At 47.3% G+C, this 12,663-nt stretch overlaps 1 protein-coding gene across 2 annotated transcripts in view; it reads left to right on the forward strand.

Annotated features, from left to right (window-relative positions):
- CCDC61 (coiled-coil domain containing 61) overlaps window positions 1–12,663 on the forward strand; it is a 597,856-nt gene that overhangs the window by 416,142 nt on the left and 169,051 nt on the right. The window lies entirely within an intron of this gene.

The raw sequence follows: 12,663 nt of genomic DNA on the forward strand, positions 1-12,663 counted from the left end.
CTCAAAGAGGAAGAGAGTTCTATTCCAGGTTTTTCCTCATCCACAAGACGGAAGAAAAGTGGCGCCCAATCTTTGATCTGAGGAAGCTCAACACCTATCTCATAAAACTCTCTTTTCAAATGGTCTTTCTTCAAGACGTTTTGCGTCTTATGTCTTCTAAATCCAGGGGACTCTGGATCTCCAGGACACATATTTCCACGTTCCAATCCACCCAGCTCACAGAAAATATTTACTCTTCACAGTAGCCAAGAGCCACTTTCAGTTCAAAGTACTGCCGTTCGAGCCCAGATCCGCTCCGCGGATATTCACAAGGGTGTTGGCCCCGGTAGCAGCATTCCTAAGGAAACAATCGCTGGAAGTTTTCCCTTACCTAGACGATTGGGTGATAAAAGCTTCGTCGTCTCAAACATCGACAAGGGCAGCCAAAAGTTACATCCAACTTTTCAATCACCTGGGTCTGCATCTCAACACGGAAAAATCAGTATTCCATCCAGGAGGGTCAAGTTCCTGGGCTCCATTCTGGATACAAGAAGCTGCAAGGTTTTTCCTTCGGAAGAAAGACAGAAAAAGCTAATCTTCTCTGCCAACCATTTACAAAAGAGACTATCCCTGTCAGTTCGTCTATACAAGTTTTTCCTAGCATCAATCTCATCTTGCATACCATTAGTTCCGCATTGCAGACTGCGAATGCGCCCCTTGCAAGAACAATTGAACATGCGAGAGCGCCAAGTGGAAGGTTCTTTCGAGGACAAGATAAAGGTCACTCCTCTCATGAGAAAAGCAGCAGGCTGGTGGGCTATCAAGGAGAACATCTCGAGAGGTTTCTCTTTCAGAATGGCTCCATCCCCTCTGATTTTAACCACAGACGCCTCTATGGAAGGGAGGGGCGCTGTCTTACAGAACCTCCAAGTGAGCAGTCACTGGGACGCAGAAGAGCGTTTTCTTCATATCAATCTTTTAGATCTCATAGCGATTCGCCTAGCCTTGCAGGCTTTCAGGCCGAAAGTTCAAGGCGCAACCGTGCTGGTCAGGACAGACAACACAACGGCCATGCATTACATAACCAAGCAGGGAGGTACGAGGTCTCATCTGCTCTCGAAAGAAGCCCAGGAAATATGGGAATGGGCAATTCTCCACAATGTCGTTCTTTCAGCGGGACATCTACCAGGCACTCTCAACACAAGAGCAGACACCTTGAGTCATCTGAAATCGGCCTGTCGCGAGTGGGAATTCGATCAAGACATTCTGGAGGAAGTGTTTCAACGCTGGGGAACACCAACAATAGACCTGTTTGCAACTCCAGAAAATGCCGACTCTATGCAAGCAGGGATCACCATCGAGGGTCGCTGGGGAATGCTCTTTCGATGCCTTGGTTAGGCGCATTTGTTTACGCCTTTCCTCCAAATCCCCTAATCCCACGGCTTCTCAGGAAAATAAAGATGGAACCTTGCAGGATGATCTTAATAGCACCAGCGTGGCCTCGCCAATTCTGGTTCATGCAACTTCTCCTGCTTTCTCAGGTCCATCTATTTCACCTAAGTCCCATTTCATCTCTATTAACAATGTACCAGGGACAGGTGGTACATCCAGATCCTAGTTCTCTCCATTTGAAGGTCTGGCTCCTGAGCACTGAGAGTTCCACAGCTTAGATATCCATCAGGAAAGTAGGGATATATTAACTCAAGTTCGCGCACCAAGTACAAACAGAACCTATTGTGCTAAATGTAAGTGCTTCTGCCTGTGGTGTCATCGTGAACACATCCATCCATTCTCTTCAGCTCCTCATCAAATACTGCCTTACAGTCTATCGCTCGGTAAATCAGGCTTTTTCTCATTCTTCCATCCAAGTACATCTGGCAGCTATTTCAAGATTCAGAAGAACAGCTTCTGGTCCTTCTCTCTGGTCTGCTAGAATTATCAAACAGTTCCTGAAAGGTCTTTTCAGGGTTTTTTCCTCCAGTGCGGCCACCACCTCTGGCTTGGAATCTCAATCTGGTTCTGGCTCATCTCATGAGACCTTCGTTCGAGCTTATCCACAGGGTAGACTTAAAATTTTTGTCTTGGAAATTAGCTCTCCTTTTAGCCCTCACTTCAGCTAGGAGAGTAGGAGAGTAGCAAACTCTATCCATTTTAGAACCTTTTCTACAGTTGGAAAAAGGACAGGGTGTTTTTAAGGACCAATCCAAAATTGAGTCCAAAGTTCCCTTCGGATTTCCATTTGAACGAACCAGTGGTTCTAAAGTCATTCTTCCCTCGACCAATATCCCATGCAGGAAGGTCTCTACATTCTTTAGATGTCCAGAGAAGTCTCAAATTATATCTTGAACGCACAAAGGATTTGAAGAAATCTTCTCAACTTTTTGTGGCTTTTAGAAGACCTCAAAAAGGTCTTCCTCTCTCAAAACAAGGAAACACACTCTGGATTTCAAGTGCAATTCATTATTGCCACCAAGCGGCAGGAAAGTCGCTGGAGAGACATGTACGTGCTCACTCCACAAGATCAGTTTCATCTTCGGCAGCTCTCTTCGCTGGAGTCCCTATAAAAGACATTTGTAGGGCGGCTACATGGAGCAGTGCCCATACATACACAAAGCATTACTGCCTGGACTCTTTCATAAGGAGCGAAGCGGCAGTAGGACAAGCAGTCCTGAGCAATCTTTTCCAATGAGAGGTGAGCTTTCCCTTCTATCCCTCCTTCCTATGATTGCACATTTTGTATCACATAATGTTTCTGATGTATTGTTACAAGGTATATGATTGTCATATGATGACGGTTATGCAGAGATATTGTAATACACATGTAGCAAAATGTGCACTGGTGACTTACTGCTAGCTACTCTGATACAAAGCATGGGAATCTATGAAAGTTCCAATACTGGGGCAAGAAAACAAGTTACTTACCTGTAACTTTGGTTCCCCAGTATTGGTAACTTTCATAGATTCCCATGCGCCCACCCTCCTCCCCTGGGAAAGCTCAGCCTTCAGCAAAAGTGGTTACTGATACACAACGGCTGCGAAAATCTGAGGCTCTGAGGCTCTCTCATGAGGGTTCTATGGGGTGAGGCTAATCTGATTGGTTGTTGCAAAATGTTGGTCTCTTTTTACAAAAAGAGGTAGATATGCTACAAAATGAGATGAGGCCTAGGCCTTTCTTTCTCTTTTGTACATACTGCTATGGTATTTTCTATTTACCGAGGCTCCCAGGCTGACGACGGGGAATGATACAAAGCATGGGAATCTATGAAAGTTACCAATACTGGGGAACCAAAGTTACAGGTAAGTAACTTGTTTTCTTGTCTCACGGTGTTCCATGGTATATTATCGTTTAGACCGGATACATTGGTGGAGAGTCTGTATATCTGTGCCAATAACAGATTCTCTCTACCAACATGTGTGTAATGTCTTCTAAGTAGACAAATCGGGGATACAATAAAGTTATCTCTATGTGTTGCTACACGTTAGGGTACTTTTCCCAGATCCCCTAACTGTTATGAAGGGAAGCCCCTTTTAGAATACGATCCCTTAAGCGGCCCCTGACGCTAAGCAAACAACGTAACTCGTGCGGCGGTCATGTGACCGTGTAGCGCGATCTCCGATTGGTTAGAGACTAACCAGTGACTAGGTGCATTTAAACACATGGAAGCGCGTCCCTCTGTATCCTCGGGACTCCGTGCAGTTTAGGATAGGTTTCCAGCAGGTCGCCAACATTTGACAAGTAAGTTCCTTATGAATCAAGCAAATGGGCTCCGCTATTTTTAATAGCTTTGACGTGCGGGAACGGGCGCCTTTCACCACGACGTCCCGTTTCCTTGAATCCTCACGTCTGTAATCTTTCTTTTACCCACAGAACGCTCAAAACCAGCCCCCCCCCCACTGTATCCATGGGGTTCGACTAAAAGTAGTTTCTAGTAAGTCCTTTGTTGAGTGTATTAATTTCTGTTACGCCATTTTAAGCATTCCGACCACTAGTGAAAGTAAAAACCTTGGCCGCCTCACCCTTGTCCGTTTGATAATATGTGTAATACCACGTCATGCCCGAGCCAAAGGCATTAGGCACACAATGACTACAAATCACTCACTTTATTGATGGTGAATGTTAAGTGGGTATGTACTTAATATAAAGGCACCCAGCTGGGTCAGACCGAGTATGCACCTCGAACAAACAGTGTACTTGTGCATGCATGTCTGATATGTGTCTTTGCACGCCGCGTACTCAGTAGGGGGCACACAAACAATTGCACGGAGACAAAAAAACAATATGTTGGAGCAACTAACGCAAGAAATGTGTACACCTGTGCTACTATTATGCTCTGTTCTATTGTTTCAGATTTTTTCCTTACACAGAAGGCTGTAAGCAAGCTAAACCGTAAGTACACGGTCTGGCACACAGTTGAGTCAGGGACGGGTGCGCCTTAGCGTGCGCAGACCTCTCGACTCACCCCACTTGGTCCTGACGAAAACCTAGAAATTGCAAAAGGTTGAAACATGTTGACCACATTCGCACTTTAATTCTGATACTTTCTGGTCAAAACCACGCCAGTAGAAGTATCCCACTTATTTTTAATTGTGTCACATGTACTCCCTATAGTCTTTATTCTGGAGTCAATGTAGAACACTTTTTTAACTCACCTCTTCACAACTCACAAAACAACCAGCTCCGCTGCAGTTGCAGGCGTTGAAGCCCACCTGAGTGGCACTCGGTCACTCAGGTGGACCCCGATGATGAAGCATGTCACCAACCAGGTTGGTGAGTGAGGGGTTTATAAAGAAAGAAAGAATTGTTTCTTTTTCTGCTTTTCTCTCCGCGCTAGATCACTAGGACACAGGTTCCTGGGGATACTCCTTGCTTTGTTTTGAAAAACTTTAATTCCATGGGACTAGGGAGTAAAACCCGTTAAAACACCCTCACTCTCCTTTTGTTGATTACGTAATCTATGAAAGATACCACAATGATGGGGAAAGAACTTGGAACCGAACTGTTTAGGAGGCTGGCTGAGTATATAGTGTATACCTATGGTGAGGCACTGTGCACTGAGTCCAGGCAGCCCTTAGTGATAGTGTTTAGGTCCCTGATAACCAAACGTCTCAAGGCATAGCTGAGGCTTATCCAGGAGGGTGTAAAATGGGTACAATTAAGATCTAGTCAGTCGGCAAGCTTCCACGTAAGAAAGAACCACACAAGTGTGTATAAACATACTGTAGTATTTACACAGCACTAAGAAGTAACTTGGTATTTCTCCTATCCAAAGATATCAAATACACATAATAAATACTTCAAAAACAGGTAAGTAGCATATTAAATGCATGTGGCCCTATGGGAGGGCCAAACAACATACTTGGAAAGTGTTATGTGAGGTAAGTACCAAAACAAGACTGATACCGAAGGATGGAAAAGCCTCGGGGAAGCACGGACCACCAAAGGTGAGTAGCTAGAGATCTCAAGGTGCCCAGGTGTAGAGTGGTTACAGTGGGTCAGACGTCCATTGGATAACACAGGGTAAGTCGCGGTTGGTATTTTCTTGTTTCAGGACACTTCCCAAAGGACCCCGAGGACACCAATTGGATAAAGGGGGGTTGGAGTGCCACTCCTCCTGTGGATACCCAAGGAACCAGGATACCTAAACCAGGGAGCCCAGGTGCATAGGTGCAAATTGGTGTCAGAACTGCCTGTAGAAGCCAATGGAGGATCCTGGAAGTCTGGACGAGGACGATGGAACCCAAACATGGATTCTGGCTGAGAAGTATGTGACAGAGTCCAAAACACCCGGAGGTGTCCAGGAGGCGCAGGAGCACAATTCCACCCCTTGTCAGTGGTACTTGCTGTAGTACGAGGGTCTTGATGAAGCAGCTGATGAGCCCAGACAACGGTGAAGTAGCACAGGAACCGTCCACGAGCTGCCCCACAACTAATGAAAAATGCAGGAAGGTCAGTGGCCGGCAGGATCACAAACAAGCCTTGGCAACCACAACAATCTGGGCAAAGGAAAAGATGCTTGGTTGCAGGCCAGCAAGGTCTGTGACACTAACCCAAAAAGGGTAAGTCAGGACCGGCCATCAGCACGCAGGAGAGCCAGCAGGCATCATAAGAGCTCCCTCGAGGACCCCCTGGCAGCAGGCACAGGGAGTCACAGGGAAGCCTCAGCAGCACACAGAAGATGGAGGCCCATGATACGGAGAATGCAGACAGGACGTCGTTATGTCAACTGCGCGATGCTCCAGGCTGGGGCTTCTTGGAGCTCGAAGATCATTGATGAGGAGAGTCAACAAGCCTTGGCAACGGCAAGCAGACGCGGTGCACAGGGATGCAGTTCAAGTCGGCAGGAGAGGGAGTGTACTCTTCAAGTTGCTGGGAAGACTGGTCAGGCCTCTGGAGACCCAACAAACCACCACCTGTGTCTCAGAGCCTGGAGGTGTCTGTGGGGCAGCAGGATCAGCAAACCGGCGATCGACATTGAGGTGCTTGCGGATGTAGGTAATTGACTCCTTCACTCCTAGGGAGATTCCTTCTTGCTTGGATGCATGTTCCAGCAGTAGAGTTCCAGTGTCCAACAGCAGAGGAGTCTTAAGACGATCTTTAGAAGATAGGCAGTCGGCTCTTGAAGATGGAGTCCTGACGAATCTAAGGACCCACTCCCAGGAAAGCCTTTAAGTGAAACTAAAAGAGGAAGGCCATCTTTGCGGTGACCCACCTATCAGGGGAGGTCAGGGACACTACTGAGCTGGCCTACCTAGTCAGATGCTCCCAGGGAGCAAGTTTCAACACGGCAGAATCATGTGGCCACATGGAGATCTGGGTACCTTCCTTGGGAGGAGCTGGACAGGGGGATGGACACTCCCCTGCCCTTAGTGTAGTTTTGCACCAGCGTGGGAACCAAAGGCTCCTGAACTGGGACAAACTGGTTTCTGCAAGGATTGCCTTTTAGTGCAGTCTGGTCGAGCTCAGAAGGCCCCACACCCTACCTACTTGTAAAGGAGAGGTGGTAATATGTCTCCTTCGCAGGAAATCATGTGGAACCATGCATTCTGCCCTTGGACTGATGAGCCTACCTTAGGGGTGACTTGTAGCTTTAAAGTGCGGTGACCAGGCTATAAGGCAAACCTTGTATCTAGGATGCATGCACCATTTCACCCAGACTGTGATAGCAGCTCAGCAGTTTGCATGGACTCCCATGAGTGGCGCAATACAAGCTGCAGCCCATGGGAGACCCCGGTGTACCAATGCCCTGGGTACCTCATATGCTAGGGACTTACAGTGGTACCCCAGTATGCCAATTGTGGGGTGTACAAAGTACTTACCATCAAATTTAGAGGAGAGAGCACTGCCACTGTGGTCGTTGTTAGCAGGAACCCAGTAACCTACAGTCAAAACACACTGACACCAGGCAATCAGTGGGGGGTATCCAAACACCCTGTAACTCCCGTTCTCCTGTTTTGGTATCTTTCATAGAGTCACATGCAACCCACCCTTCTACCTTTGGAGGCTCTCTTTCGTGGTCAGTAGGACTGTCCCACTAGTGCTTGGAAAGTCTGAGGGAAGATATATCTGTTGGGCGTGTTCTTAGGGTGCAATCCCCTCAGTGGCCATTGTTCAACTTTGGTCCTTTTTTAAAAAGGACATAGGTAGGCTATTAAACTGAAACTTGCACTCCCTTTGTATAATGCTTTATTATGATGCCATGGAACTCCCACTTCGGGGAATGATTCAAACTTGTGAATCTATGAAAAATACCAATGCTGGAGAACGGGAGTTAGAGGTAAGTAACACGTTCTTTATTTTACAATTACACCACATTTTGTTGTTGCATATAAGTCTATTCCAAAACATACACAAAAGTTTGACATGACCCTATCTATTTAAATCCCCTATTGTACATAGATTTTTGAAAGGTCTTGTCCACCCTTTCGCTGTTCATTATGCCTCAGTGGGACCTTAATTTGGATCTGACTTTTTTGGTGTGTGCCTTTCGAGCCTCTACACAACTGTCCACTCAGGCTTATTACACTAAAAACAGCCTTCTGTGTGGCAATTGCATCTGTGTACAGAGTGAGTGAGCTGTAGGCCTTGTCTAAGCAGCCTTCTCTCTGTCTATCGTAACAAACTGGTGGTTAGACTGCCTCCTTTCTGCCAAAAGTGGTTACCTCGCTTCATGTAGGCCAGTCAGTCACCTTGCCTACCTTTTTCGCTCCTCTACATCCCTACCGTCTTGAACCAAAAAGAGCATTGTTGATCCACCTTGACTGCACACTAGAGTTCTGGGTGGACAACTAACTCTTCATGGTATTTTTGGTGTGAAGAAAGGTCGGGTGGTGCAAAATCTGCAACACACCGGGCAAGAAGCAACCTCCTGAAGGTTTGCAAGCTCATTCCACCTGAGCTCAAGCTGCAACCATTGCGTTAGCACGCGGAGTTCTGGTCCTGGACGTCTGCCAGGCAGCAATGTGTGCTTCTCTGCAAACGTTCACAAAACATTACTGTCTGGACAGTCCGGTCTGTAGGGATGATCATTTTGCCCAGTAGGTCTTGCAAGACTTCCGTGTTTGAAAATGGTCAGCAGATCCACCACTGGGGATGATATTGCCTGGGGATCTATTCAAATGTAAGGAATATGGGGCTAGAATTCTCTATCAGATGAACAAGTTACTTACCTTTCTTAACTCCTTATTTAGACTATATCTAGCTGCAAATTCCTTATCGACCCTCCCATCCTCCATGTTCTGCAGAAAGATTTCTAGGGTCAAGGTATTTCTAGGGTCTTTGGGAGAGGAGTTGGCCTAACGGCTAGGGCGCTCGACCTCGGACCTGGGGATCTGGGTTCGAGTCTCGGTAACGACGCCAAAACCTCCTGTGATTCTGGGCAAATCACTTGATCTCCCCGTGCCTAAAATGAATGTGTGTCCTCATGTAACGTAACTGGTAGATGTAAAGAGCTCTGATACCTGATTCGGTTCGGGTCTAGTTCGCGCTATATAAGACTCTGCAAAAAAAAAAAAGAAAAAGTGATTCCTTTCAGGACCCTTGTTTATCTATACTAGTGTCTCTGTCTGTAGCGGGTTCAGCAGGCAAAGGCAGGAGGCGGATTTTTGTGGTTAAGGATTTATTTGTTTGAACAGTATATCGGTGCAGGTTTGGCGTGAGGGATATCTCCGTGGGGATCGGCTCCTCTGGGATCGTCTCCTCGGTCTGGATTCTTCTTCCGGAGTACGCCTTCGGGGACTCCTACCGGGCGGAGGCTCATCCGTCTCCGTGATGTCTCCAGGAACGCCGCTCAGGAGAGAAGGAAAGAGAGGCAAGTATCAGTGGCACGTCCGACTATGATACTGCAATACCCGAGAAGGGAGTGAGGGAATCACCGCTCGTGCACTGTACAGGGGGTTGTGAGGGAAAGGGAGTGAACTAAACAAGGGTCTGCTGGTCAGGGGACGGGTCTCCACCTCTTATCTACCCAGCCCGTGATACGGCTCCGTACTTCGTTTAGCCACACACCTCCTGGCGTGCGGCTGGGCGGCTCGTGATGCCGATGGCCTCCTGGCTCCCGCGCCGCCGACGGGTCTCTCCTCCTTTCTGCCGGGGATGTTACGATTATTCTTCCGGTCTTCTCCTCTTCCTCTTTGGTTTCCTCTTCGTTCGACCCCTCTCTCGTCTCCACTCCGACTCCTCCTACGCCTCCGGTGTACAAGCACACCTGTGAGTTGTCAGCCGCCATATTTGACGTCTGTGTGGGCTCCTCCTCTTCACCATATGGCAGCCAGTTAAAGGGACAGTCGTCCTCGTCGTCCTTCTCCCGCTGTTCATCGGATTCCAGTGTATGCCCCCAGTACATTGTCTGTGAAGAAAAGAGGGGGGGGTCATAGGATGAATAACCGGCCGAGGTCGGCACCCCCCCCAGATGTTATGGGTGCCGGCATTTCCGCGTTACACTGTCGTTCATGGCTCCGCTCTTCTAACATGAAAAGTAACTGACTTCAGCGCGCCTAGGTGCTGCCTATATATGTGCCACAGCCGTCACTTCTGGCGTGGTGGACACCGATGGCGCTTGCGGGGCTGGTCGACGCCATCTACCAGTGCGCAGGGGTACTGCTCACAAAAAATCTTCTGGGTCCAGTCTGACGCCTGTGAAAGTCAAAGGCAAGGAATCTTTGGCTACATATAGTCTCTACCACATAAGGCATTACTGAAGGTAAGTAACTTGTTCGCCTAGGCCATAACAGTCAGGTGCAACTTAGCGGATAAGTGCCTTTGTGAATACACAGGAGTGAGTGGTATTTGCGCTCATCTCTTAGTAGATGCTAGTGTAACCATCATTGTCAAAGCCAATGTGTCTGGTCGTGACCACCAGCCTATAGTCTTTGTCAGTGCCTGTTTTGTTTTCCCCACTTTAAAAATATACATTGCCATTGTAGTCATTGATGCTTATGGAACCACTTTCTGTGTGGATGTGCTTCTTGTGCAAAAGCAGAAGTCCGTCACTCACACTACAGTTTGCCAATGGCTGATGAGGACTGGTCCACTGGCCAATGCTGTCCACTATAATGGACGGACCCAAAATGTGAATGACACAATAATAGACCAGTGGTTGAAGCGCGCTGACTGAATGAATGTTATACATAGAGTTCTGATGGATAATTTTAACCTTAGAAGGCAAAAGGCTGGATCCAGAGTTTTTTTTCGTAGCAGTGGTCCTTTGTGCCGCTTTTTTGGTAGTGTGCGGTTCAATGATTGTTCCATACCACTTCGGAAGTGACAGTGGAGTTGCATTTAAGCACCTTCCTTTTGTATGCATGTCCATTCCCTTTTTCTGCACCTTCTGACACGGATCTAGAGCTCCACTTTCTTTTGTTGGTTTGCTGATGTCTTCTAAACAATCTCATAGCATACTTGAGAAGGATGTTCGCTCTGAAAATTACAGGTTACAAACCATGCCATGACTACAGGGAGCAGATGTCAGTCAAGGACCTGCACGATGTGTCTTTGATGTCTGGGCTCAGGAAAAGACTCTAAGTCATGTGATAAGAGAGTCCTCATGCACCCAAAGGTGAGTTAAACACCGGGAAGTTGTATGTTGCTGAACACAAGAATTTGTGGCCGTTGCGTAAGATCCTTACATGCTCCTAGTTGCAAACTCGGTCCTGGTCTCGAGGCCGCGCTTAAGCCCGTTCAAGTCCAAGCGCAAAGATAGGAAAGCTAATAAGAACCCCATCCCTTCACTCTGACTTCAAAGGAAGTTGCGATGGTATGCGCACTCCTCCTAGGTTTCGGACCCTAAAACCTATTCTTTAGTTGGCCCTGATGTGCCCAGAGTTTCTCGGAAAGTCATTTACCCCACAGAAGAATGAGGCTGTGCTTAAAAGTTTCTGTGTTTTTTCTTCTCCCTCTTGTGTGCCTTTGGGCCGGGTGGCATTGCAGGTACCTCCAGTCGGGTTACTTCTGGTTGTTCCCTTTCCATTGCAGTTTGACCCTTAAGATCAGTTTCCCAGCTTGATACAGACTTCTTGTACCGGTGCCGGAGGATGACCAAGTGCAGATGCCAGTGTTGGATCCTGAACAGACTTTAGCTCGAGCTTGACTTATGTCGCTCTACAAAATCACAAAAGCTCAACCTGTATTCAACCTGACTCGAACCCTGTACCTCCACCATGTTACAACTTCCAAAAGAGGTGCCATTATCTTTTTGGTTCTGACTAATTCTGTTTTCCGAGGAGGAGGCTTCCCAAGATATTGATGTTGAGGATGGCTTTCTGCCCTCTTATTATACTGAAGATGTTTTACACATTGATTTACAGAAAGCCAGTATATGTGGTATCTCTCATGAGACAGAGCTTAACTCTACACTTGGGCCCACCAACTGAAAAGTTTACATCATTTGTAGTAGGGGTTTTTATGGCAGATGAGGCTGAAGATCAGGAGTCTATGGCTGAGGGCCGGCTACATATTGGGTAACTGGAGTCGCAATCCATTCATCTGGCTCTGAAGGCCATTGTGCGAACCATCAAGGGGAGGTTGGAGCAGACTCTCATGGACAGCACCACCGCCATGTGGTCCACCTCCAAAAGTAGGGCAAAGTGGTATCCTGTGGCTGAAGACTTTTCACTTTTAGAGGTGGTTATAGGCCCACAGCATCTACCTGATTGGAAACCACCTGGCAATGTTTCTGAATGCCAAAACAGACTAGCAGAGGATGTAGCGGTTGACAGCGTACGAGTGGCATCTACATCCTGATGTGGGTGAGGCTTCTTTCAGCAGTGGGGTGAACCCTGGCCAAATCTTTTCACCGCCATGCAGTTTCATGTGTGTGCTGTATTGATACATTTGCTTATTGGAATTTGCACAAGACCAATCATTGGAGATGATTAAGCTTAGAATGGAGTACATCACCCGTGTACGCCTCTCTTCCCACTAGTTCCGAAGGAGATCATAAAAAAATCAAACCCAACCCCCTTAGTAGCTCCATAAAGGAACAGCAGGGTGTGGTATCCAGAACTTCCGAGCATGAGCACCTGCCCTCCGATTAGGTTGCTACTGTGCGAGGACCTCCGTTCTCAGCAACAGGACAGGGTCATCCATCTGAATCTTTGTTATCTACACCTACATGTACTGAGAAGAACAGCAGCAATTGACTGTGTTTGATTTGACGCCTGAAGTGGTGGATGTCATTCTTGTAGCAA

This window comes from Lissotriton helveticus, chromosome 9 (assembly GCF_964261635.1).
Source record: "Lissotriton helveticus chromosome 9, aLisHel1.1, whole genome shotgun sequence".
In the NCBI taxonomy this organism is placed as follows: Eukaryota; Metazoa; Chordata; class Amphibia; order Caudata; family Salamandridae; genus Lissotriton; species Lissotriton helveticus.